Below are 27,022 nucleotides of genomic sequence, written 5' to 3'. Positions count from 1 at the left end.
TCAAAATTTGAAAGCGAATTCCTTCCTTATTCTTCAAATCAGGAGCCCTTAGATTAGAAATAACTCGACTCTAAACGATAGGGTGCGAAGCAGCTCGACTAAGAAGAAAAGGCACAAAAAATTTGTGGAGTTGAACTTGAGTGAGGTTAGGAAGGCGGAGTAGGAGATTGATTCTTTGCTACTTTAAAGGAGTGAAATTTTCCTTGTTCAGAGACTGATCGATGTTGTTGTCAAAGGCAAGGACAATTTTCAATAGAGGAAGAAAAAGATATATCATAATATCTTTTCACGTTTGAAAAAAGGAAGACTAATCAATGAACAAGAAAGGAAGAAAATCAATGAATAAGGAAGAACGTGAATGAACAGGGGCTCACCTTACTAGTCAGAGGAATTGAATTTTGATGCCTCCGTTACAGAAGTTTTGGAATTCAGTCCGACCTATCCACAGATTCATATGGATCAAAGAGGTCATTCTAACCCGTTGGACTTGTTCATTCCACTAATTTGATCCACTAAAGAAAAGATGAAACTCTTTCTTATGGGACTCCCAGAAAGAAGGAAAGCTTATCCTGAGACATTTAGCTCCATAAACAAGTCCGACTATCCTACTAGACGGCAAAAAAAAAGGAATAAGATAGGATTGATTTAGTAGATTTAGCAGTTCAAGGTTTAAATTGAAAGGAATCAAAAGGTCATAATATCTAAAGAGCCATAAGAAAGAGTTCCATCTTTTTCTAAAAAAGAGGTCCGACCATTAAGTAAGAATATATAGGATGAAAGTAGCGGAGCAGTCGATCTCCTTCTTCTTCTTCCTTCCAATGACTTTGATTTAGTTCAGATTGGTTCTATGTAGCTTAATAGACTCCGCCATCAGAATGAAATTCCATAAATAGGTCCAAGAACAATAAGTGGAATTCTCATAAGTCCGACTATCGATGAACCTTGTCAGTCGTTCTAACCTCTCGATTGAGTACATCGACCATTTCCTCTAATATGCCCTAGTTCTAGTATTAGTGTATCTTTTGAAAGAACTTGCTTTGGTATAGGCTTTGAATAAGGCTCGTTCCCAACGCTCACCTTTTTGGCTTTAGTCGCGAATTGGTAAAGACCTACCCCTAGTTTCAGTCAGAATGAGTCCTCAGGACTCCGAGACATTAGCTTCTGCCAATAGTGGAATATTAAGGATCGCGTCCTCTGCATATTCTACATTATAGCCTATAACTAATTCAGCTTCCGCTTCTAGGAGATCAAAGGGAGCTCAATTAATTTCTGCTAGACAAGAAATAAATAACATAACCAATACAGGGAACAAGGGAATACCAAACCATATCTACTTTTATGCCGTGACAATCTCACTCGAATTATGGGGACCTACACATATTAGTACAATATATCGAGGTCCCTGACCAGAACCACACGTGCAATTTTCCCTACATGTGGCTCATCCGTGCTTTTCGAGCCGCTACCTGCTGTGACTCAACATGGTAAAATGGGCAGAATTGCACATTTGAGTATGAAGAGCACTCTAAAGTGACTCTAAAAGCTGATCATTCTTCTTATGCTTCGAAAACATCTATTGAAAGATCTCATACGAAGAAGAAAGCCCCTAATCTCTGATTCATGAAATGACCTTATGTTACCTCTTTGAATGCCTTTCTCTTAAAGTTCTAGCTTGAGCTTCTTTAACGACTAGGCCGGTTCCTCGCCAACAAATTATATTAAGATCTTGGGGAAAGCCCTAAGAAGTCTAGGTTGGCTTTCAGCTCCATCCTGGCCGACATTCTGCTCTTGAGGGGGTGGAGTCCTGGAGCGAACTACTCATTGTTGTCTTTCCCGAATCCCTAAGGGGCTTTTGAGAAGGAGCATTGTTAGAGGGAAAGGTGTGGTTGATAAGCCACTTCGAGGAGGCGACTAGACTAGAGTGCTTTCATTAAGCATGTGGGCTGAGTCATTCCCACCACTTAGGGTGGCCCAATTTGGCTTGGTCGAGAAGAGATGAAGATAAAGAATTTGACGTTACAGGAATCTCTTTCTATGTTAGCGGGAGGGGACCTTCTTATGGTAGTCCCATTACGGCCTCTGATCGTTCATCTCGTCTCCTCTTTCTTTGACTATACTTGGATGTAGCCAGCCATCTTAGCTTCACATGAGAGAGTTAGCTTTTAAGGCTCTGCACCCTCAGCTCGGCCCCTTTCCTATTCCCCTTTGCTGCTTATTAAAAGAATAAGTCCTGTTGAAGTGGCCCACCTTTATGAATCTATACCAGCTGCTACGCATGAGCCAATAGGAACTATCATGAAAATCGAAAGAAAGAAGTTAAAAACATAAGATATAAGTCCATAGAAGGAAACTTCAGCATTACTAGAAGAAATCAAAAGGTTCAGATTAGCTTAATCTTCCATTGACTTTTTCTTCCATAAGGAATCTGACAACAACATCGATCAAGCACTTCTCAAATTCCAATTATAAGGTTCAAAGAATTTGAGTTGAATAAAGTCATATTCATCTATGGATTAAAGAGGTCCGACTATTATATTAGTTCCATCTTTGATACATCCACATTGTTCAAAGAAAGTCTATTTCAATCTAATGTTTATTCTTAACTCCTCTCTTTATTCAATGAGCTTTGATTCTCACAAATTCTTTCTGCCTCTTCTTCTTAGTTGACTTGCTTCACTCATGTGAAGTCACTTCAAGAATTCTTTGACCTCCTTCTAAATTCTTTGCGCCTCTCCTTCTTAGTTGAGCTGCTTCGCACCTTTCAATCAAGTTATTTTATAACCTTCACAAATTAATCCTTTGGTCCTAACCCACAAATGCTTTGCACCTCTCTTGTAAGTTGATCCACTTTCACAAGTCTTGACTTGTCCGAAGGACTTGTTTATATCCATATTCATTTGTCCAGAGGCTCGACTGAAAGTAGACTGAGACTGAATCAATGAACAATGTCTCAACTGAAAGGAGAGAAAAGAATGATTAGATTTTAGACTGAAGGCTAAATGAATATGAGTTCTTTTGATCCACTAAAGAAAAGATGGAACTCAAAGAAGAGAAGCAACTGAAAGTTTTCCTTTTATTAAGAAAGAAGACAACTCTGCTACTTTCTGAATATGGAATAGAAAGCCTAGGATCATGAATTCCACTAAAAGGTCCACTCCGCTTCTTTACTGAAGTTTCTTCCGAACCTACTAAATCAAGTCTAACAACCAAGTCAGAAAGAGAAATCCTACCACTAAACTTCCATTCTTTCTAGTTCTTTGTGTCTAGGCTTTCCTTCCGCTTCGTGGCCTTCAAACCTTTCACAGCAACTGATCTTTCTTCTATGAACGTAAAAGGCATAAAAAAAGAAGCTTGCTTTTCTTGTCCGTGGGCTTCTTCTCCTCAAATTCTTTGAACCTTCCCACATAGAAGGCATAGAAGTCAACTCCTCTTCATAATCTAAGGGCTCATTTTCAAATAAGGATAAGGACTTCGCTTTCATTCCACAAATTCTTTGTGCTTCTCCTGTCCTTCTTAGTCGAGCTGCTTCGTACCTTGAAGATGAATGGATTTCTGACTGTCTGGACTAGCTTATCCTCGTCTTTTAGTCGAGCCTTGTTGTAAATTCTTTGCTCATCTTCTCTTTTGATAATGAGACCTCTCAACTCATTTGAAGCTTTCTTTTTTTTGAAATCAATTCGCTTCGCGCCTTTATTACCGCTCTTTCTCTTTCTTCCTTTTTCTTCTTCTTCCTTTTAGAATATTGCTCGAAGATTTCTTGCCTTTGGCTAAGAATACGTTGAAGCTCTTTTCCTTGTCTTTCTCTTTCAGATATTATAAGATCAGATTTCAGGGTGCTATCCTTGTACTCAGTCTTCCTATTATCTGAATATGTTCTACAACTCACTCTTGCTCCTTCGTATCTTTCTTGTTCTTTCTTTTCAAGATGCTTACCTCTCTCATCTGATTTGATGGATTGGTCTCGTTATTATAAAACCTTATCAACAGAAATGAACCTCTTTTTCTAAGAAGCAGAACGCGTCATCACCTACAACCCTTTCTTTCTTCTGTCGGGGACTTCCACGAAATGAAAAGAGGCGACATCGTCGTATGCTCAACACTTGTTGCCTTGGTTTATATCCCTGCGTATTGCTATGGCCGATCTTTCACTCGTGCAAAGGTTATGAAATAACTCGATTGAAAGGAGAGGCAGAGTAGGAGTTGAATGAAAGCGAAAGTCCTTATCCTTATTCTTCAAAGGAGCGCAATAAGGAAATAACTCAACTCAAAACAAAAGGTGCAAAGCAGCTCAACTGAAAGATAACGCTCGACTGATAAGGAGAGAGTCCTTATCCTTTGAATTTGAAGAAGTGCAAGTGAGGACCATGAATTTCTTGCTTTGTCTTCTCGGAGGCTTCTGAGAATATCAAAGCACTTCCACTTTGATGCTCCTGGTTTCATCGAAATGGCTTGGCCCTGCACCGTTTGGAGAATGAGCTTATATATGGGCATGGCTGACTCAGTTATTCTTGCAATTCAGATCAGATTCAGACCGCCTCAGTGAATAAGGGCTTCTCTAAAAGCACAGTTCTTACCTCCCTTCTTTGAACTCGTCCATTCCTTGGATGGTCCTTTGCTCTCACATTTGAGTGTTTGCTCGTCATTTAGGTTGGTGAGTGAGATTTTTGCTCATTGCAGTCACCCATGGGGTTTTTCGAACCTGGATAGTACTAGGACCCTTGTGTCCCGACCCTTGATCGGATAAACTACCCTATGACCCACAAGTCAAAATGAGTCTTACGACGAGATGTAGACATTTCCCATGCTACAATTCCCTCTAGTGCCTTACTGGGTTAGGTTTGGAGAACATCCAAGCAATTGCCTTTGCGGATCCAAACGCACTTACAAGGCGCACAATAAGAATTAGACTAATAGAGACTTCATAAGGGACCATTTGAGCTGTAGATCGTAATGCTCCTAGAAAGGCATGTTTCGAATATAAAAGAGTGAAAGTTCCTAACAATCAACAAGTTGATCATACCTTTCTTTGAATTGTACGAGCACGTCCTCTCTCACCCCCACCGCGCTTACGACTCTTTACCCTAACTAGCTCTAGCTCTAGTTCTTCCCTTTCTATTCCTTGGTAAGCGGACCGCTGGAGCATTGAGAGCGATATCTGCTTTTGACTGATGGAAATCTCTCAACCTCTATTACCTAATCGAACCCAAAAATCACAATTGATTGGTTCTTGCCAATCGTATTAGAGACATCTTTATCTGAGAAGGAGGCTTCATCGTCCAGCTCCTTATAAGTGATGTTAGGATCGGTCGGCTCATTCTCTCCATTCAAAAAGAAAAGAGAGAGAGATCTTTCTAAGCGAGAAAAAAACTCAATATTGAAGACACGTCACATCAATTGAAGCAGGTAGGAAGGACACGAAAGCTACCCTTTGACAAATGCAAGCAAGGTCGCTTGCTTACTCTTCGTTGGCGGCAAGGAAGGAGAGGAGGGAAAGAAGACTAGACCATATTAAAGTCAAGAGGCATTTGGGAAGCAACTAGTTCTGGCCAAGCATCAAGCCAACCACTACATAAAGAAAGAGATCCATATACCAGTCATTAGCGATAGTGAAGTCATCAGAGGTAAAAGTTTTAGCTTTGCGGACGAAGTCAAGCCACTAATGGAGTGGTGAAGGAGGCAGACTATACGTATACGTCTATTAGTAACCGTTGAAATACCAGAGAAAAAATGGAAGTGAACTATTGAAGCTATCAGTGTGATTAATCCATCCTAAAATAAAACTTCAGATGAGTCAAAAATCCATATGAACCTGAAAGGTGCAAAACAGCTCGACTAAGAAGAAGAGGTGTAAAGAATTTATGAAGAAGGAGAGGGCTCGACGGAAAGGAGAGCGAGGCTCCGTAGGAGTTAAGAAGTGACTTCAAGGTAAGAAACAGTTTGACTAAGAAGGAGAGGCAGAAAGAATTTACGAGGAAAGGAGTGCAAAAAAGAAAGATTAGACTTTCACCTGCTGTCTGAAGTCCTAGGCTTTTAGTGGTTCGAAGGACGCTCAAAGAATCTCACAAAGCGATTCATTGAGGACAGGTTAATATGGAATAAATAAGGATCCGTCCGAAGGTGCAAAGCGAAACGACTGTTAAGGCTCAAAGAATTTGAGAAATCCATATTAATAAATTAGTGAATATTGAGAAGTGACTTAACAAGAGTGCTAGAGCAGAGCATAAGAAAAAAACAAAGGTCCAGATGTTCATATGAATATAGAAAAATAAAGGTCCTCAATGAATAAGGCTCGACTAAAGGGAGAGTTGCAATCCTGTCTCAACCCTTGTTCATTGATTCAGTCGAGCCCTTGTTCATTGACTTCTTGCCTAATTAAGCTACTCAAGATGTCCTCTCCTTATTTAACATTGGTAGAATAATGAATTCGCTTTCAAATTCTAAGATAATTCTTTAATCCTTTTGTTTTGAGTCGATTATTTCAAAAAATAAAGGGGTCCTTCACAGAATAATGGATAAGGACTTCGCTTTAAAATTCTGAGATAATTCTTTGATCCTTATCATTTGGTGTCGAGTTATTTCATAATGCACTCCTTTATAGTCATTTCACTTCGCGCCTACTCCGCCTCTGAACTTCTTTTTATCCATTTTCATAAACCGAAGGAACTTGTGCATCAAATGGAAACCTAATATGGACGACCCTCAATTCCTAAAGAGCCTCCGCTAGGAGCAAAGAAATTGCGAATAGCCTATCCTCCGATTTCAGACTCCTAACGGAGTGGTAGACTAATTTCCTTTCTGAATTTGCTTGCGACAAGTCCTAGCATTAGTATGAGTTCGTTGACCACGTAAGGGTAATCCATCTTGATGACGAATTCCATGATAACAAGAAAGAGAAATGAATCATTTGATGTCTGCTCGTTCTCCCCTCTTTAATTCCCATTGAACAATATAATATTGACCTATCATTTGTATAATTTGGTCGATCTGATACTTAGTTAACTCTTTGATCTTTATGTTCCTACTGATATCTAATCAATAACAAACCTAAATGGAATTTTTATGTCCAATTCCATCAATTTGAGTAAAGGAAATTCTAACTTGTTTATCGGCAACTGATCTTGCTCCTGAAATATATGACATTCTTGATCTTTCCTTTGACTAGTCTTCTCGACTGAATCATAAATGAGTTCTCTCCTCTTGAATGATCTTTTCTATAGGTCAAACTATAGTGAGTGGTCTAAATTTTGACCCGAATTGATGAAGATTATGTTCTCGTACCCAAGCCCTGAAAGAAGAGAAAGAGTCTTGTGGAGGAGAATTTCACACTGATATGACTAAAGATGTGAGAAAGTGCTCCACGATGGGTCGTCTCGCAGTCTCAAAATGGAAGTTTTTTTTGTTTATGAAGATATAGCACAGAAGGTGTTTTAGGGCCGCAAAAGAAGAAACCTCGTCGATAAAAGATGGAAGTAGTCTTATGTGCCAAAATAAGGTTATAATGGAAGGCATAAAAAAATCAAACTTGGTCTAAGCTGCCTGTGGTTACAGAATCTCATGCAGAAGCCTCCTTGACTCCCTCTCTAGGAAAAAAAAAGGCTTTCTCTGGTAAACCATTCAGACTCCCAGAAAGAGAAAGCATATGACCCAGGTTTTGATTAAACAACCTTCAACTTGCTTGCATGTTTGAAGCATATAGCTAGCCTTTCTTTTAAGCCAGGATCTTTCTATTTGAGTATGATTGGGCCTTGCTATCATAGACTCCCACTGAGCGGTTGTCGGGCATACTACTTATCTAATGATTGATTCTCTCTCTTAAACTATGTAGTACTTTATATATTCTTTAAGGCAACTCTTGAAAAAGAAAAGTAAATGAAACTACAACAAAAACCAAAATTCATCAACATTTGCATCTCAGTTGACTCCTGTGTCAGACCATGACCCTGAGCTTGTGGATCCTATAAAAGACAATCTTCTAATGCTCTTTAGAGAGGTACCCTGGATAGATCGTCTACCCAAGGGTTGACTTGAAAACCAACCAGAAAAAAGCCTCATAGTTTACAAGGTTAAACACAAACAACAAGCCAGGCACCTTGCTCGATCCCACTACACAGGAAGCTCAAAGAATTTGAGAAAAGGTTAGATCTTTTTTTCAGAGAAAAAGAAAGGTTAGAAGAAGAAATCAATGAATAGAGGACAAAGAGGGAATGAATTGAGAATGAAAAAAGAACTCAATTTCTTTGACTCTCTTCAGTGGATAGTCGGACAGAAGTTTGAGTTCCATCTTTTCTTTAGTGGATCAAAGAGGTCTGATTGCTAAGTGAGAATATGAAGGATGAAAGTATAGAGCATTCATTCCACTCAAAATTCCTTAGATTTGACTTCTTTAAGAGTTTGATCAAGGTGCCTACTTTTTTTAGAATTAGTCGATGCCAATTTTATAACCTACTATTTAGGTTGTAATAAGGGCACTTCTACTCTAAGAGATGGCAAAAATCTATGAAATGAATTACCATCAGAATTAGAAGGATGTGCCTTGATGCATCCGCTACTAAATTTCCTGTAGGGATATCCTTCAATCCTTCTTCTACTAGCCGAAAGTTCTCCTTTTATTTTATCATCCGGTGAAAGGTTCTTTTTGGAAATACTAGTTCTAAGCTTTCAACTCGTGCCCTCTTTCCTTTCTAAGGCTTTGCACGCTCATCTCCCTATATTCTCTCGAGCGAATGCCTATGAGGATAGTTCTTCTTTCATCTCTCTCCCCTCTCACTTATGACTTCCCAATCTCCATTTCTCCTTTCAAAGCCGCTACTTATTATACATCATTTCCTCTATTCCATTTCCTCGTGATAAAGAGAAATTGGCATACCCGCATGGATGATGGGGGTGGTGGGGAAAGCCTCCGTCCTAGGAATCCACCTCACTCAGCGGATTAGAAGCTTAAAAAAAGTGGATTAGAGCGCTTTCTTCCATAATCAAGAAAAACGACTGCTGCAACTACAAGTTCAAGTGGCACAAGTCTTGGTATGATGGAGACAAAATGGCCAGAATCAAAAGGTAGAAAGCTACAGTTTAGTAGTGAGGTGGGAAAGTTCTTCCATTCCCACGTAAGCTAATGAAGGACGAGTTTCACTATTACTATTGATAGCTTGAGCCAAAGAAATCCCTAGTGGAGTGAAAAAAGGAGCAAACCTTCACAACCTTTTACCCAACAGAGAGAGTCCTAACTTTTCTTTCTCTTGCCTTTTTCGACATAAAAAGGGGGGCTATCGCACCTCTATCGCCGAAGACCTCTTCTTTCTTTTTAACCTCACTTCAGATTATGCCCAACCATACCAACATGGTATCTCAAAACTCCCCTCCCTTTTGTTCCTTTTTATTTGATTTTTTATTGAAGTGCATTTCTCAAATCAACTCCCCGAGTCACTAGAAAGAAGTGAAAGGCCCACTACTTCAGAATTCATGGCCCCTTTTTTATTGATCTTGCTCTCATATTCATTTGACCCAGAAAAAAGAGAAGTCATATAAAGTTTGATTCTTTCATGCAATGCATAAGGAGCAGGCCTCCTTCAGAAAGCCTATCCTTCAACTCAATGAATGAAGGGAGGAGTATGAGGAAGGTTGGCTTTCTATATTCAAACTCCAAATATCAGAAGGCGGAGGCTGGGTTAAAGAATATCTAACTTCATAATCTAACAGAATAAGGAATATATTCTATTATGTGATCTCTACTTTGCCACCATCTAAAATGCGCAAAACTTCAATTAGTGGAAGCCAGTCTATGAACATTCTCCCTTTTCTTACGTGCAATTCCTCCCTTTCGATAAGCATCCAATATTTCAGCAAATGAATATTTCTTAAGCTTATCCTATAGCTTATACGTCGTTTGAAAGCTGCTTCAAGGATCCAACAAATAGCTAAGGTTTGTTAACGATCCCTTGCTACAATCCCAGGGACACTATAAATAGTACCTGCTACTTTTACTTTTTTTACTTCACATATGAGCTTTATGTTCTCTACGGCTTCAACTATCAGTTTGATTCCACCACATTTAGTTTGAGCTTGGTGATTCAAAGTTTGATAAACAATAGTACGAACTCTCGTTCTTTTACCTTCTTTCATGCGAAAGTTCACCAACTTCTTGATCAATTCTTTTTTATCACCATCAAAGCCCCCTATAAAGCTTAGAATTGGAGAGAAATTGGAAGTCGCTTTCAATGACGAGGCTGAGAAATTGATATTCCGCAATCGTCACTGTCCATCTTTCTTTTCAAAGTAGACCACTCAACTTCTTGAACTTTGGTCTCGCTTTCGGAGTGATAGAGTATACACTCTCCTCTCATACAGCTCAGTCCCAACATCAAGACCGATTCAAAAGAGATCATACGAACTGTCGATTTCAGTGAGATAGCCACAGCCATCTTCCTCTCCCTTTTCAAGAAAAGATTAGATAACCTTTGGTTGAGCCTCTTCTCTCCTCTTCTGTACTCTTATCTAACATCACAAGTCTATATTATATCATCATATTGTCCTTTCAATTCTTCCTTTCAGTTTCTAGTCTTTTAGTGGTCTTACATCCCTCTTCCTATGGTCAAGCTACTTTTATCCCTCCTTCGAACTTTTTTTAACAAGAACAAAGGCTCAACTGAAAGGAGAGGGAAGTCCCCACTAGTTTCATTTACTCAAGACCTCCTCTTCAAATTCCAAATCGAATTCTTTATTCTTCAATATTCTTTTCACCCTTTATGAACTTCGTTGCACTCTTAATCCTTATAAGTGATAATGACTTTCGCTTTCATTCCAAAAATTCTGTGTGCCTTTCCTTTCATTTTGAGTCGAGTTATTTCTAATTTGAAAGGCTTCTTAACAGTCGCTTCGCTCTTCTCCTCTGCTTCTTAGTCGAGCTTCTTCGAACAGCCCCGTAGGAGTCGAATTATTTCATAACCTTTAGAGTAGCTTAATGCAAGCCTTTTTAGTTTGCAATTCGAAAAGAATTTGAGAATTCTTTGATAAGGATTCAAATTCTTCTTAAATTCTTTGATCCTTTCATATGAATATGGATTTCTTAAATAGTGGTCCGTTCGAAGGTTATGAAACAACTCGAGTATAAGGAGAGTGTCAAAGAATTTGAGAGCGAAACTTCTTCATTATAGTCCTTTATTTTTAGAAATAACTCGACTCCAAACAAAAGGAAAGGTTCAAAGAATTTAAAAGCAAAACTCCCTCCTTATTCCTTATTAGGATTAGGAGAGCAATGAAAGAAATCCATATTAACATTCCGTTCCTGATTAAAGAACTAGTCATTAATGGTCGGCTTCATTGATATCCTTTTGGTATACCTTGCGAACACTTTCCTTTTGAGCCTCTCGCCTTCTCTAGAGAAGCGAAACTCGAATGGATAGAGCAGATGGTCCAACTAAATAACTTTTTCTTTTTCATTACTTCCATGGTTGTGTCTCATGGAATGACGCACCCATACTATTTCAACGGTTTGTTAGTAAAGATGGTCCCACAAGTGCCCCTTCTTCCAATGGTACTTTAATTTCTATTCTTATCTCTTTATTCCCTCTTTTGGTCTATCTACATTCCAGGAAATTCATACGCTCCATGGATGGAGAAAAAAGTGGAGTCTTGGTTAGAGCAAGCCGCCCTATTCTATTACCAGACATAATTGAGAGAAGCTCATCTGAAACTCGAGCTAGAAAGGCCTCATTTCATTTCGTTCCCCTTATTCATTTCCTTTTTCTTTCATCCAAGGGAGACTTCTCCTATTTTTCATCTTTCTGCGATGTGCTCTGTTTACTATTCTTTCATACTTTTTTCTCTTTACCAAAGACTCTGACCTTTGTTCATTGAGGCTGGGAATCAGCAAGGACTCAATTCCAAGATGAGGTGCTCTAGGCACCCCCATTTAGAAATAAGGGTCTCAGTTTTTGGGCTTGTAGCTTTCCTCATCCACCCTTCATTAAGTGGTGCTTGTGTGAGGGTTGTGCTACCAGAAATCGAGCTTGAAGCTCTCACCTTACCAACGAGCTGACAGCTGATGGCTCTTGCTCACAACTACTACCAAAAAGCTCCAATGAAGATTCATATTTCACATAGAGGAGTGTGCATCTTTATCTTAGGTGTTCTTCTGTCGTGCGACCTGTGGGCCCATGCCTCCTATTTTTTCAGGGTGAGCAACGTGAACTCTGATTCAATTCAAGTATTTAATCCTACCGCTGAGATGCTTACTTGACTCCTTAACCTTGATAGAAAGATGGCTTATTGAAGAATTCTTAAATAAAGGTAAGGAACTTTGGATGAACTAATGTGAATAGTTGTCAACCTCGTTGCCCGGAAACACCCAGTGCTGACCATACTGAGAGAGATGAAAGCGCAAGTAAGGCCAGTTGGCGAAGTGGCATTAAGCATCTCTAATGGTACGAAAAGAGAGGTCGTGATGATATCTTCTACATTCGTACCGTTCATCGTAGAGTAGATCTCGCATCTAACCAAGTCTTTAACCAAGGAACGGGAGAATTCCCACTACTGTAGGTAGGCCAGTTGGGCTATGAGTGTGGTGGGAATTGGCTTCCTAAAAAGCCAGCCCGAGGTTAGAGTCAGCATAGAACGAAGGGGATGACCTCTTGTGTTGGCAAAGCCAACTTCTTCGTTTGGGCGGAGAAGAGCAGACATATGGACACGGGTCAGAGCGCAGTGTAACTAAGAGATCCATTCCATTTAGGGCGAGCTTATGTGGTTATGGGGGTGGGTACAAGTCGGTCTGGTGTTCAATCCAATTGGTCAGACAACGACAATTTCACTTATTATCTTAGTATTAGCCACCTATCCCGAAAGAAAATATCGGAGTTGTAGAATTGGTTTTTTTATGAGGGAAGAAGCCCGACAGGGTCCCCCACTGACTTGGCCCCAACTGGTAGCTGCTGGGTTTCCCCATCTCTTCTAAACTTCCCTTGATCTTTGGCCTGAGCTATATAAGGTAGAAACTCGTCTCACGTACAATTCGGAGGTGAGCCCCATCCCAGCAGTAATGGTGCGGCTTAGGTCAACTAACACAAAGAAGATAAAGTTCACTCAACGATTGTCTTTGGGTTCTGAACTCCATATGAGGAAGGAGCGTTGTTGCTTGCGAAGTTTCAATCTTATACATGGACCCACTTCTCATTCCATTTATGGTAATTTGATGATCTATAAATTGTCCCTAACGAAGGATCGACTCATCTTTTTGCATGATAAAGAACTTCGTGCCGACCAATTGCCAATCAACTTTCCAACTTCATATGAGAATGCAAAAACTAGAGCATTTTCTGCATCAGTGGATGATAGGCTTTCTTCGCTTTCATCAAGATTTATAGTTGACCATGTTCCCAGAAGAAAGATACTTTCAAGAAAGGACAAGCGTAACTAAAGTAACTATACATACAAATCCATCTTCGAATCTATATGCTTTGATTGGAACAGGAAGTTCTAAAACAGGCGGTTGGTATACCACCATAATGAAACTGCCTTTTCTTTTTTATTCGAATAGGATTTCTCTTGGCTTCATTGGGAGGCACCCATAGTTTGTTACGTCTGCTCCAAAAGGATAAGTTGCTTGGAATTGATTGAAGTGGAGTTCATAATTGCACAAATGATGAGGATTCTTTTCTTCTGAATTCAAAGGCGGATGGAATAGGTAAACTACTAAATAGAAAGACTACGTAGCTTAATAGATCAAATCTTCTGAAAAAAGGAAACTTTAACTTGAAAAACTGATCCCTCACTAAGAGAGATAAATGGGATCCTTCTTGAATATCCTCTCTAAAGCGGGAGCCAACCTTTCATGGAGCCTGCCTTGCCTCTTGCTTTCTCTAGAGTGAGCTTCACAGCCAAACTCTCTTCCTTTTTTTGATTTGACGAGCATAATTTGAATTTCCAGTAGCCAAGTAAGAGATGGTATGAGTTTGAATATCGACTTGGTGAACTACCATCCTTCTTTCAATCCTTTGGTGAACTACCATCCTTCTTTCAATCCTTTGTCTCCAGACTCCAGCCAAGCTTCTCATCACGAAGAATCGCTTAAAAGCAGGCAGGCCTCTATCCCGACTGTATAGCAGTTGGGATTGAATTGCCTTCTTTTTCTTTTTTCTCATGTAAGAAAGGGCAGAAGCAAAGAGACGTAGGCAAATAGAGACAAAGAAGTTCAATAAGGGGAATAGAAGAAGTCAATCGGTAGAAGGCAAGCAACTCGAGTTAAAGGTCTTCTCGGTTGAGATGTTTGCGGGAAACTATCTCGGTATCAACTCGCATTTCATATGAGTGGAAAAGGGGTGATTACACTTCTACTATGGCATCTTATCGAGCGGGCAAGCCTTGTTCTCGGTAGTATACCCCACCTTCAGGAAAGAAGATGCAATCCAACCCACAGAACGGTAATACCAAGAAAGTAGCTCATAATGGAGACTCGAGCAAGCATGCCATCGAGTGCAGTAGGATCCCTAAGATTTCATAATAGTTCTCATTCTCAATCAGGCATCTTTCTAACTCAATCTTATCACGAAAGATTCAAAGTAAGTCTCCCTAGTGGATAATCGGACTTCTTTATCCATTTCACTCGTGCGGTATATCAGTATCCTAGGACTTCTCATGTTGTGGGACCTCTCTATGGAATTTCATTCTTGCGGTAGGCTTTCCTTATTCCATTTTCATCATCGATAGTCGGACTAATTTATGGAATTTCAATTTGTTGTAGAAGTCAATAAACATCCATAAATCAAGGAGTCTTGTCTTCTTCTTATGCCTAGGACTGATGTTTGTTTTTGTTGCAGGACTTGTTCATTCCATTAAATCTTTCTTCTTTTTTATTTTTAGTGGAAAGAAAAAGAAAGAGTCAGTTGTGAGACTATTATCAAGTGAGAAAGAGAAAGCCTAGCGGATTGAGGGTCAAGCTTCTGAGATCCTTTTGGGAAAGCCCATGTAGCGGTATGGGTCAATGGAGGAATAAGCGATGTTGTCTTGTCGGCCAATCCTACTATCTATAGAATATGGTGGTGAGGAAGGTATCAGACTAAGATTGACTCCTTTGATAAAGAAGATCAAAAGGCCATGCCTCTTAGATAACCAAATAACCCGGGCATTCATCCATTTAGTAAAGTTACGAATGCCTAAACCTCCTACTTATCTATAGTTTTCTCACCTAAAAGAAGAGTTCGAGATGGAGGAATCTTATACTATTGTGTCATCACTACTTTTAGGTCGACAAAAGCCTTCTCTCATTGATCGAGCACAATCATCCTATCCAAAGCAAAAGATTCCAAGTTTGATTTTTCAACTAAACTCAAGATGTCATGACACATAATGGATCACAGGTTTCTCCTTTTCAGGTTTATTCCCAAGATCAGATGGTCGAGAAAGAAACAACATAGAGAGCACCATGTCAGCTTTCCTTCCACTACTTAGTCAAAAAATCACTGAGAAAGTACATCATGGAGTTTGACCAAATATCAAATCCAGTTTTGTCTTGGGTTGGTTAGCCAGTCTCATAGACCTTTGGCTTTCATACTAAACTGACTGAAGGAAAGAAAGTTCCTGCTACTGGATCAAAAGTTGCCTCAGCCCTCCTTGGTCCCCTTCATCAGTTTTGGTGATTCATTCTCATCAAAATATAATGATGAAAAGTCGAGACTGGCCTTAGAAGCTTTTGTCCTTTATTTCAGGGAGGTAGAGACGTGCGAAGGAGCTTCACCGCCCACAGAGTAGGAGAGAGAAAAGACAGAGGAATATGTCTAGCAGAGGGAAAAAGTGAATAATATTCAATGAGTATGATCAGTTTTCGTTGAGGGACAAAGTAGCTCTTAGTTCAGGAGAAGAATTCTCTTTCGTCAGTGAGTTGTTGATAGGCTTTCTTCCTTTAAGTAAGTTCAAAGATCGATCACTCAAAGCCTTCGTTCTTTCACTCGAAAGTGTGAATCTCACTATTTTAGGGACAAAAAGACGAAGACTAATCAGTCTCTGATGGATCAACTGAAGCATAAGTAGAGAAATCTGTTAGGTTAGAGGTGTGAAAAGTTGCTCGAAAGATAGCACCAAAGTTTAGTACGCTATTTCGCCAAGGGAAAATGTGACCATACCATTCGCTATTAATATATAGATTGACTTAGCTAGAGCTCCACCTACAAGCCACTCACTTGATTATGGAAGAGAAGAGGCGGTCCAAAGTCGGACTGATTTATGAACTCAAACTTCTGCTTCATTGATCTTCTTTTCACGCTTCTCTAGGCTTTCTCTTTCTTTTCTATACTTTCCTTTTTTCCCTTCTTAAATTTTTCAAAATTCTTTGAGCCTTGTTTTAGTGACTAATTCAACTACGTAGAACCAAAAACAAAGGTGCAAAGAATTTGTGAACAAAAATCAAGCAAAGGCCAATTCAATTACTCCGAAAAGATGAATATGACTTTATTCAATGAGCTTTGACCCCTCCGAAGGAGCAAAGAATTTGCTTGTGAAAAAAGAACAGAGAATTTGAAAGGATAAAGAAAAATGAGTGCATTTAGGATGAATTCACCTACGCTACGCCCCAAACCGCGTAGTGAGTTTTTTTCATATTCTCACTAAGAAATGGCATCTCCCACGTAGCGGTTCAAACTTCCATCTGGACATAGTAGAAAACTACCTCAATGAACAAGGCTCCGTAGGAGTTGACTTTTGCTGCCTAGCCTAAGAAATGGGTTCTTTGATCTGTCTGAAGGACTTGTTTTTATCAATATTCACTTGCCCACCTCAATGAACAAGTCAAAAAACAAGGGTTTTTTGCATGAAAATGCTTCAAAAAAGAAGGGCGCGTAGGCAAACTAAGACGTTGTGATACAGGTAGCAGTTTCCATCTCCATTTCAGAGGCAAAAATTATAGACAAGGAACTTGACAAAGAAGAAGGGGAGGATGCCTCATCTGCAGCTGAGGCGGTAGAATAAGTAGTTGAAGTTGAAACATTATATGCACACTTTTTTTTCATCTTTAAAATGAGAAAAGATTCTCCATCTCGAACCGAAGGAAAAGAAATATTCCAAACTAATGAAAGAGGAAAGTCCACATTAGGAAGTGGATGAGGCAGACAAGGCGACCCAAAGCAGAGGCACGCGCAAAAGCTCAAAGAATTTGAGAAGTGTGTCCGAATTTGATCTTGAGGCAGAGGGCACTGTCCCTGGATCTCCGGCCTTTTGTTCATTGAGGTGATCCCAGTTGATGCTTCAAAGGTGCGAAGTAAAGAGATTGGTGATAAGGAAGGATCTCCTAGGCTTGACTTTTACATATTAGTTCTTCTTTTAGAAGTGGCCGTTTATGTTCTTTCGATTGAGGATGTTGATCAGAGATCTCACAAGGCCTAAAAAGTCAACTATTTGGTCATCCACGTAGCAATGGTGAAATTGATCCTTACCTATTAGACCACCCTAGAAAGAAGAATGAAATAATCGCCTTTACGAGTCACAAATGAGTGAAAGGCCTTGATTTGAGTAGTGATATGATCAATCCACAATCGAAGAACTGAACCTACAACTTCCACTGTAGGTGAAATAGGGTCAATAAGATATAAGAAAGAATCTTGAGCAAGCCTATGTGACGCTTTGATTTTTCCACTACAAGGGATGCTAGGGAATCCTCATAAGCCACCGTTATTGAAAGAGTTTCAAACATAGCGGGAGTTACTAGAGAAGCAGTTGCAGAATGAAATTTCTGAATAAGTATGATCTGAAAGCTTGTAGAAAAATAAAGTCGACTGATCAAATGATCCTCGGGGTTCATTCCTTACCGCATAGTGGGTCGTGGCTTTTAAGGCTTGGACTCCCTAATCAAAGAGGATTCCTTGATTGTTTTCTAAGATAAATGTGCTTCCCTTTTAGCCTTTCTCATCTTCTGACTTTGATTGCCTCCATTTATCCTAAAACTTCTTTTTCATACTTTTTCTCTTCTTTGTATATTCATTTGAAGGTGAATACATGGTTCGGCCCACTTCTATCTGATGGCTCCAGATCTGTTGTCATTATAGGCAGCTCATCGGTTGGTTCTTTTTAGGTTTTCAGATTGAGGCTTGACTGACTGTAATGGAGAATAAGAGAGCTTGGCTTATAATAGGTTTCATTCTCAATTTCACTTTCTACTTTCTAACTTAGGCTTGATTCTTGAATTGTTTAACACAAGGGGTTTTGGTTTCTGACTTGAATGAGATCTTAAAGTAGGTTTTAACAAAGTATCAAACTTTGAGAACCTCCTCAATCAAGAAGTTGAAAAAGAAAAAAGGAGCAATGACAAGATAAAGATCTATTTTGATAAAGCTCTTCTTCTGCTTGTTCAATGACTTTCTCTTGATAAGAACTTCAAAATAGAGGTTAATCAAGCTCTTCTAAGGAGAATTCAAGGTCCTCATTTTCTATATAGTATAGTATAGAAGAAATCACTAATTGGGAGCTCTGCTCGTGTCGCGATGTGATCGTGACGCAGAGCGGCCGACGTCCTCATTCATTTAATCTTTAATAAATAAAAAGTTCAAAGTCGCCACCAATTATATTAAGGTGTGATTGGTCACCCAAAAAAAACATTGGTTTACGTTAATTGAGATTTAAAGTTCGAGAGTCAGTTGTGTGTGGGGAATGTGTTATTCTCTAATTTTTGGCTTATAAAGGTGGTTTGAGAAATAATGTTTGGAAAATAAATAATATGAAAGTGGTGAAATAAGTATTCTGTCATTCAACAAATCTAATCAATTAATATCAACATATTTAATAAACAGTAAAAACAACCAAATTAAACCCTAAATCTAACAAATTTAAATCAAATGGCTTAAACCTGAAAAAAAAAACTTAACAAAATTAAAACATAGAGTATAGGTAATTTGATGCAACAAATTCCATTGGCCTAAACCTAACAAAATTTGATGCAACAATATTCAAATGGCCTAAACCTTACAAAATTAGAACACAAAAACATATTTGATGTAATAGTATTCAAATGGCCTAAACTTAACAAAATTAAAAAGCAGAGGCATAGTTTGATGTAACAACATTCAAATGGCCTAAACCTAATAAAATTAAAACACGGTAAAGTAAAACATATGTAAAAAATTTGATGAAAGAATAGATTCAATTGGCCTAATCTAACAAAATTAAAGACACGGTAAAATCAATTCAACGAATTAAAAACAAAACAAATTTGAAAAAAGAAAAAAAATCTACGTTATAATAGGAAAGAGAAAACAAAAACTTACTTTTTGGCAGAATAGTTTCTTCGCTTTTCTTTTGACACTTTTAATTGGTCTCCCCTTCTTCCAAGAAAATCTCTTTTTTTTCTTCCCCCAAAGGAAATCTCCTCCTTTGTTTTTATAGGCACTGAGATGATAGTTTTTCTAAACTACTGAGAAGAAAGCAAGATCATGTTTGTGAGAGTAGAGAATGTGGGGAGAATCGTGAAGAGGGAGAATTGTGAAGAGGGAGAGGAAAAAGTTGTGGAGGGAGTAGTTAAGGGAAAATAGGGAGGAGATGTGAGATTTACTTTTTGTTTTCTTACATTTTTTCCTTTTTTAAATAAATAAATAAATTCAAATTCAAATCAACTTAATTTTATAAAAAATAAAGTAATAAAATAAAATAAAGTAAATATAAAAATTAAAAATAAATAGCCAAAATATGATATCTACAGCTCGTGCGAGTGAGGTCGTAAATTCTTTGGTCCTCACGTAGGAACTCAAGAAAGCAAATACAAAGGTAGAAGGTCTGTGGGTTAACAAATGGAGGATCTTTCCCCTACTTATTCATCTCAATTCCTCAAGTTTTTCCTAGTCACTTATTGATCGCTCCTCAAATTCTTTGAGCCTTAACATCAAACTTTAGTCAGAGTGGAAGTGCTCGACCTTGCGCGCGATCTTTGACTTAGTGGATCAAAGAGGTTAACTAAAAAATGAAGTCGCTTCAAACATTCGTCACTTTCGAACATTCTTCTCCTCTTTTATTAATCTAAGAGCTCCTTTTCACCTTATTAAGGATAAGGACTTCACTTTCAAATTTTGAGATAATTCTTTGATCCTTATCATTTTAAGTCGAGTTATTTCAAAAAATAAAGGGTTCCTTCTAATTGGAAAAGGAAGGAATTTGCTTTCAAATTCTGAGATAATTCTTTGATCCTTATCATTTGGAGTCGAGTTATTTCATAATGCACTCCTTCTAAGTGGCAGAATAAGGAATTCGCTTTCAAATTTTTCTTAAATTCTTTAATCCTTACAGTCGAGTTATTTTATAACCTACTCCACCTTGTTCCTTGATTTCTTTATGTGGCACATTCCTATCGGTCTGACCTTTCGTATTCATCAAGGGTTGAGGTGAATATGGATAAACAAGTCCTTTGGATCAACATTCAAAGGCGAACTTTCAGTCGCTTCTCAACTTCTACGAAGTCTTTGTTCTGAAATATTCCTTTCAACCTTTATGAACTTCGTTGCACTCTTTTAAAGGATAAGTTTTTATTCAATTCCTTGTTCATTAATTCAGTCGAGTTATTGCATAACCTCCTGACCCTCAACTCCGACGAAGCCTCAGTTGTCTGAAATCCATATGAGTTCTTTGAGCCTCCACAAAGATTATTTGCTTCCGACTGAACTTTCTTTTTTGAACATTTGAAAACCATTTCATTTTTGTTAGATAGGCTTGGAGTTGATTCCATGGAAACTGATTTTTTTTTTATGTTCTACTTATTTTTTCTCATTGTATTATACGTTCTTCCTTCAACTGGGGGAAATTGAATCCCTCTTTCACATCCTCTGAATCTTGAACAAGTCCTTTGGGCATTCCAACAAAAAATATTGTAGGGCCCAGAAGGCAAAAAGACTGAAGAGGGTCAGACAAAAGAGGTAAAGCCACGAGAGTCAAAGTACGAGAGGGTCTCAGAAACTCAGGAGAGTCTAGAAAGAGGGAAGAAGAATCAGACTAGGAGCAAGACATACCTAGAGGAGACCGAATAAAGCAGCTTTACTTTGAATGAAGTGGCTTCGCCACTCGACTAAGCGAGTTCTTTCCATTGATGCTTTTCTTCTTTCTTAGCTAAGCTAATATTAGTCATATAGTAGCTCTTCTGTAAAGGGGAAGAGCCCTAGCTTCCGAGATGAAAGACAAAATCTCACCTTTTTTTACTTCAAACCTCTCCGTTATTTACATGGAAGAAACGAACGAACTACTTTAGTCCTATTAGAGTGTCACAACGAAGACCTTGTTCAAATCCAGTAATATGTGATATCAAAGCAAGAGCTAGCCATCGAGCTAGTGAGCGATGATATCTTCTCGGTGTGAAAGAAAGGGTTAGTTTTTCCTCACTGCTAAGGGCCCACTACGTGTAGAGGGAAACTAATCTTTCTGAATTCACTAACCGCTCCGTGGGATGCCATAAGAAAGGATAGAGAAGAAAAAAGAGTGATGATTATTGACTTATATATTTCTAATTAATAGAATATTATTTCATTTGTAAAGAGAGAAAGATCAATGAACAAGGCTCCGTAGGAGTTGAGGAGTCCTCAAGACTCCTCAAGACTGTTAGAGAGTTAAGAAAGAAAGGGCTAGACCGGAAGAAAGAAGGAATATATGCTCAATCATTCTTCTTATTTTGAGTTGTGAATATTTGAAGAAATGAGAGAGAAAGAGAAGAGATACTATCAGTCTTCTTCTCATTCTTTTCATTGACTAATTAGCTTTCTTATCTTTTCTTATACGAAGTTCAGATCAACCACTATTTTGAGCATCGAGAGATCGAAATTTGGAAGATTCCACACGCTTTCTTGCTTCGATCAAGATGGGGAACCACATTCAATGGCGAATAATAGTTCACCTCGCACGAGTCCTTTCAATCAGATATTATTGACTTTAATAAGAGAGAATGTGAAAGGGTAAGCATAGATCTTAATCGTCTCAAGATCTCTTCCCTTTCATTTAGTTGAGATCCAGAACTGAGACCACTTTGTGGGGTCCTAGAAACTAACGATTGATCTTCCATTCGCTTCGCCCTTCTCCTTTCCAGCTGCTTTACACCTTTCCTCTCTTTTTTCTTATCTCAACTGAAACTCAAAGGGTGTGGCGCCACATTGTTCAAGCCTTGGAATCAGCCCTTAAGAGAGCAATTTCTCTACTTACTCTATCTATAGAGAAGGAGTGAATTCCTTCTTGTGTAGCTGTGTTCCCAGCTCCCTAATCAGATGAATCCCCAAAATGGTAGGCATATTGAGTCGGCTACATAGGCCACTCTCACCCATGCAAATTAAAGGATCGGCTTCATAGGTCGAAGTTCACAACTCACTTAGGATTCAGGTCAAGTCACCTATGGTCATCCTGGTGAAATGTAGTCTCAACTAGTAATGGTGTTAATAAGAGAGACTATTCATTTCATGGTCCAGTCTTATACAAACTCTTTATATAGAATACCCCCACTCTAATGTCTCGACATGAATGATTATGATCAAATCATTTGTAGCACTTTAGAACAATTGTAACAACTACAAAGCAAGTCGTATTCGTAGTGTCACTAGGATAAGGTATCCAGCCTTATCCATTTACTACAAACCATTTAGGTTATCACTTAAACATGATCCACTTGTATGTCTCCACATACATGTTTAGGTTACAAAATATAATCTTGGATGTTAGTTTATTGGCTTTGTGGGTTAATGCAACTAAATGTCAAATAAAATAAAACACTTGTTTTATTTGATAAATAAAAAGTTTGTATAATATAAACAATTACAAATTACATGACTACGAGATTTAGGGCATCAACTCCAACAATCTCCCACTTATCGTAAAGCTAGTGGGGTCTACAACATAAAAGTTAAAATACTATAATAGTACACAAAACAATAAACTAGGGCATACAATACGCACCCAGTAAATCTCCCACTTGCCCTAGATTAAATGTGGTATGTCACGTAGACCCAGACTCTCTAGATGACCCTCAAACACCTTAGCCGTGAGGGGCTTTGTAAACGGATCAGCAACATTGTGCGTCGAAGCTATCTGTGTGACGATCAAGTCCCCTCGATGCACTATCGAATCAAGTGATACTTGCATTCAATATACTTTCCACGCTTGTGACTTCTAGGCTCCCTAGAGTTAACCACAGCCTCATTTTTATCACAGTAAAGAGTAATTGGCTTTGACATGTTTGGAACTACTTGCAAATCAGTCAAGAATTTTCTAAGCCAAACAGCCTCCTTGGCAGCTTCACAAGCTGCGACATACTCTGCCTCCATGGTGGAGTCAGCAATACATCCTTGCTTGATACTTCTCCAAACTACAACTCCTCCATTAAGAGTGAGCACTGAACCTGAAGTAGATTTCCTAGAATCTCTATCAGATTGAAAATCAGAGTCTGTGTATCCTGTAAGAATCAAATACTTAAAACCGTACACAAGCATGTAGTCCCTCGTTCTCCTAAGATACTTAAGGATAGTTTTAATGGCAGTCCAAAGAGCTAATCCTGGATTAGATTGATATCTACTGACTATCCCCTCCGCATAACAGATGTCAGGTCTAGTATATAACATCGCATACATCAAGCTGCCAACAGCTGATGCCTAGGGGATAAGTCTCATTTCCTCAATCTCTTGAGGTGTCTTAGGACACTTTCCATAGACAAAGTAACTCCATGCCTGAAAGGTAGTAAGCCTCTTTTGGAGTTTTTCATTGAATATTTAACAACTATCTTGTCAATATACGATGCTTGAGACAAAGCTAGCGTTTTATTCTTACGATCTCTAAAGATCTGAATATCCAGAATAAACTGTGTCTCTCCCAAATCTTTCATTTGAAATTGGGCTGCTAGCCATTATTTGATGTCAGTTAGTAAACCTACATCATTCCCAATGAGTAGGATATCATCTACGTACATAACTAAGAAAGCTACTAAATTGTTGATGATTTTTTTGTAGACACAATGTTCATCAACGATTTGATCAAATCCATAAGATTTTATTGCGGTATTAAATCTTATGTTCCAAGATCGAGAAGCTTGTTTCAATCCATAAATAGAACAAGGGTGAGCATGGTGGGCCAAAAAACCAAAACGAACGATCGAAATCGAACGAACCAATGTCGGGTGGGTGAAAAAATACTATAAGCAGTCAGGTTTTGGGTATTAGAATTTGAAAACTGACTTCAAGAGGTCAGTTCAATCTATAAGGTCGGTCGGTCTGGTTTACCGACCAAACCGACTCTACTTTTTAATATATATATATATATATATAATATTTACAAAGTTAGGTTTTTTCTGCTCCCACTCACAGCCCACATCACGCCGGCTCACATTCCACACGCACAGATCTCTCCTTTTCCCTCAGTTAATCGTCGTAATCGTCGTCGACGGTGACTCCATTGGCTGGTTACTCCATTGGTCGATTACTCTATAGATTCCATTGGCCGGTTCGTTGCCTCAGTCATTCGCCATCACGCACAGATCTCTCATTTTCCCTCAGTTGTTTGCAGTCAGCCACACACACAACCCATTCGCCGTCAGCCGCACGCATAACTCGTTCGCCGTCACGCACAACCCGTTAGGTATTTTTTTCTTTTCTTTTTAAATATATGTGTATACGAAAATGTAAAGTATGTATACTCTATTCTTTACTAGAGCCTGATATACTCTATTTTTTTTATACACATATATGAAAATATAAATAAAGAATAAAATACTTAATCAAAAATGGAGCAATTAAGGGGGATGTTGTTTGGTGCCAAAAATTACCCATTTGGAATGTGAACAAAACTTCCTCATTGAAATGAAGAAGAAAAAGAATGAAAAATTTTTAAGGTTCTAAAGAGATGAGGTATTCTGTGAGGGAAAAAACACTTTAAAGACCAATTTTTAAAGTGATTTTTGCTTGTGTGTGAAGAAAAAAATCAAAGGAAGAGATGAGTGAGTGTTGTTTTCTTTTTCTGAGATAAAACCCAAATGGGGAAAATGGATTTCTTTCTCTCTTTTTTTAACACTTTTTTGGATTAAGATTAATGGAAAACTGGAAGTGGGGTTTTTAGATTTTCAAGTGGCATTTATATAATGAAATTTGATTATGAAGAATATGAAAAAGAAAGACACTGTAGACCCAAACTTAGGGGACATTTTTAATTCAAATTATATTTAGGGTTTGATTTTAAATTGATTTGTTGTTTGAACCCAAAAAAGATAGATTGGGCATCATTTTCAAAATAAATTCTGGTGGTGTGTAGAAAATATTTTTAAGCTTTGGGTTTCTTTTATTCTTCCCACACACACTAAAATGGAATAGATTTTTTCCTCCCATTATAGTTAAATCAAATGGATTCAACGGATATGGAGTTAGAGTGTGATAGGAGCTGTGAAACTTCAAAAATCGTAAGGGACGAAGATACGGATGCCAAGCGTAAAACCATTGATGTTGATCTTGATTCATATGGGAGAGAAGATGTTCCAAATCCCCCGAAAATAAGGAAGAATGTCAAGCAATCAATGGTTTGGGAACACTTTGAAAGGCTTAAAGGTGATCCTAATGACCCTCATGCTAAATGTAAATATTATGGAGTTGTTTATGCATATCATTCTAAACGCAATGGTACTAGGACTATGAAGCATCATTTAGAAAATTGTAAAAGGTACCCTTACCAAAAAAAGAGAGACCAAACTCAAATGACATTAGCTTTTAAACCTAAAGACAAAGTTGGAGATAATTCTTCACAACTTGTATGTGGGTCATTTAGTTTACAGGGTTGTCGGGAAGCTTTGGTTGAGATGATAATAGTTGATGAGTTGCCCTTTAAGTTTGTAGACGGTAAGGGGTTTAAGAAGTTTGTGGATAAATTAACATATGGAAATCATACTAGATTTGTTGTTCCATCTCGATTTACGGTGGCTAGAGATGTGCTTAAGTTGTATGTTAATGAGAAGAACCGTTTGAGAGACATGTTTGTAAAAAACAAGTATAGAGTTTCTCTCACCACTGATTGTTGGACATTGGGAGAAAATATTAATTACATGGTCTTAACTGCCCATTTCATTGATTCTGATTGAAAATTACATAAGAGAATACTTAGTTTTTGTCCAATTGAGAATCATAAAGGTGATACTATCGGTAAAACAATTGAAAAGAATTTGAAGGATTGGGGCATTGACAGGGTAATGACTTTGACGATTGATAATGCAAGTTTGAATGATACTGTTGTTGCTTACCTTTTAATTGATTCAGTAAAGGATTATTGTTTGGTAGGAAATTTATGCATGTTCGTTGTTGTGCCCATATATTGAATCTTATAGTAACTCATGCTTTTAAGAAACATAATGATTATATTGATAGGATTCGATATGTTGTGCGATTTATACGGTCTTCTCCTGCTCGTTTTTTGAAATTTTAAAAGTGCATTGAACTTGAAAAAATAGTTTGTAAGAGTTATGTGTGTCTTGATGTTCCCACAAGATGGAACTCCACATATATGATTCTTGAAGCTGTTGTTAAGTTTGAAAAAGCTTTTGATAGATTATAAGATGAAGATGCCTCGTATAGACATGATATGTCACCGAATAAGGAAGATTGGACAAATGCTAGGATGTTAATATGTTTTTAAAAGTATTTTATGATGTGACATTGAAGATTACAGGCTCTTTGTATACTACTTCGAATTTGGTCTTCCATCAGATTACAGTGGTTCAGAATTGTATACGTTTGAATGCGGGTAGTGCAAATGCATTGTTAGTTGGAATGGCTAATAACATGAAGGCAAAATTTGAGAAATATTGGGGAAATAATGAAAAGAATAATTTATTGTTGTATGTTTCTATTATGTTGCATCCTCGAAAGAAATTAAGATTTGTATCTTTTTGTTTGAAAAATTTTTTTGGTCTCGAAGTTCCTGAATTCATGGGAAATGTAGTGGAACAATGTTGTAGATGTCTCTTTCATGAGTATAGTGTTACTCGAAGTGGGAGTAGATAAAGATGTAGTAGTACTAATACAACTAGTACACAAACTGTTTCAGGCTTGGATGTTAATGT

At 38.2% G+C, this 27,022-nt stretch overlaps 1 pseudogene; it reads right to left on the bottom strand.

The window, feature by feature from the left end:
* Positions 1-9,682: 9,682 nt before the first annotated feature.
* LOC127148158 (ribosomal protein S7, mitochondrial-like) lies at positions 9,683-10,418 on the bottom strand (annotated as a pseudogene).
* Between the last annotated feature and the right edge of the window lie 16,604 nt (positions 10,419-27,022).

Source organism: Cucumis melo, chromosome 2 (assembly GCF_025177605.1).
Source record: "Cucumis melo cultivar AY chromosome 2, USDA_Cmelo_AY_1.0, whole genome shotgun sequence".
NCBI classification, from domain to species: Eukaryota; Viridiplantae; Streptophyta; class Magnoliopsida; order Cucurbitales; family Cucurbitaceae; genus Cucumis; species Cucumis melo.
Note: the sequence above shows the minus strand (reverse complement) of the source record. Positions and strands in the feature narration are given on the sequence as shown.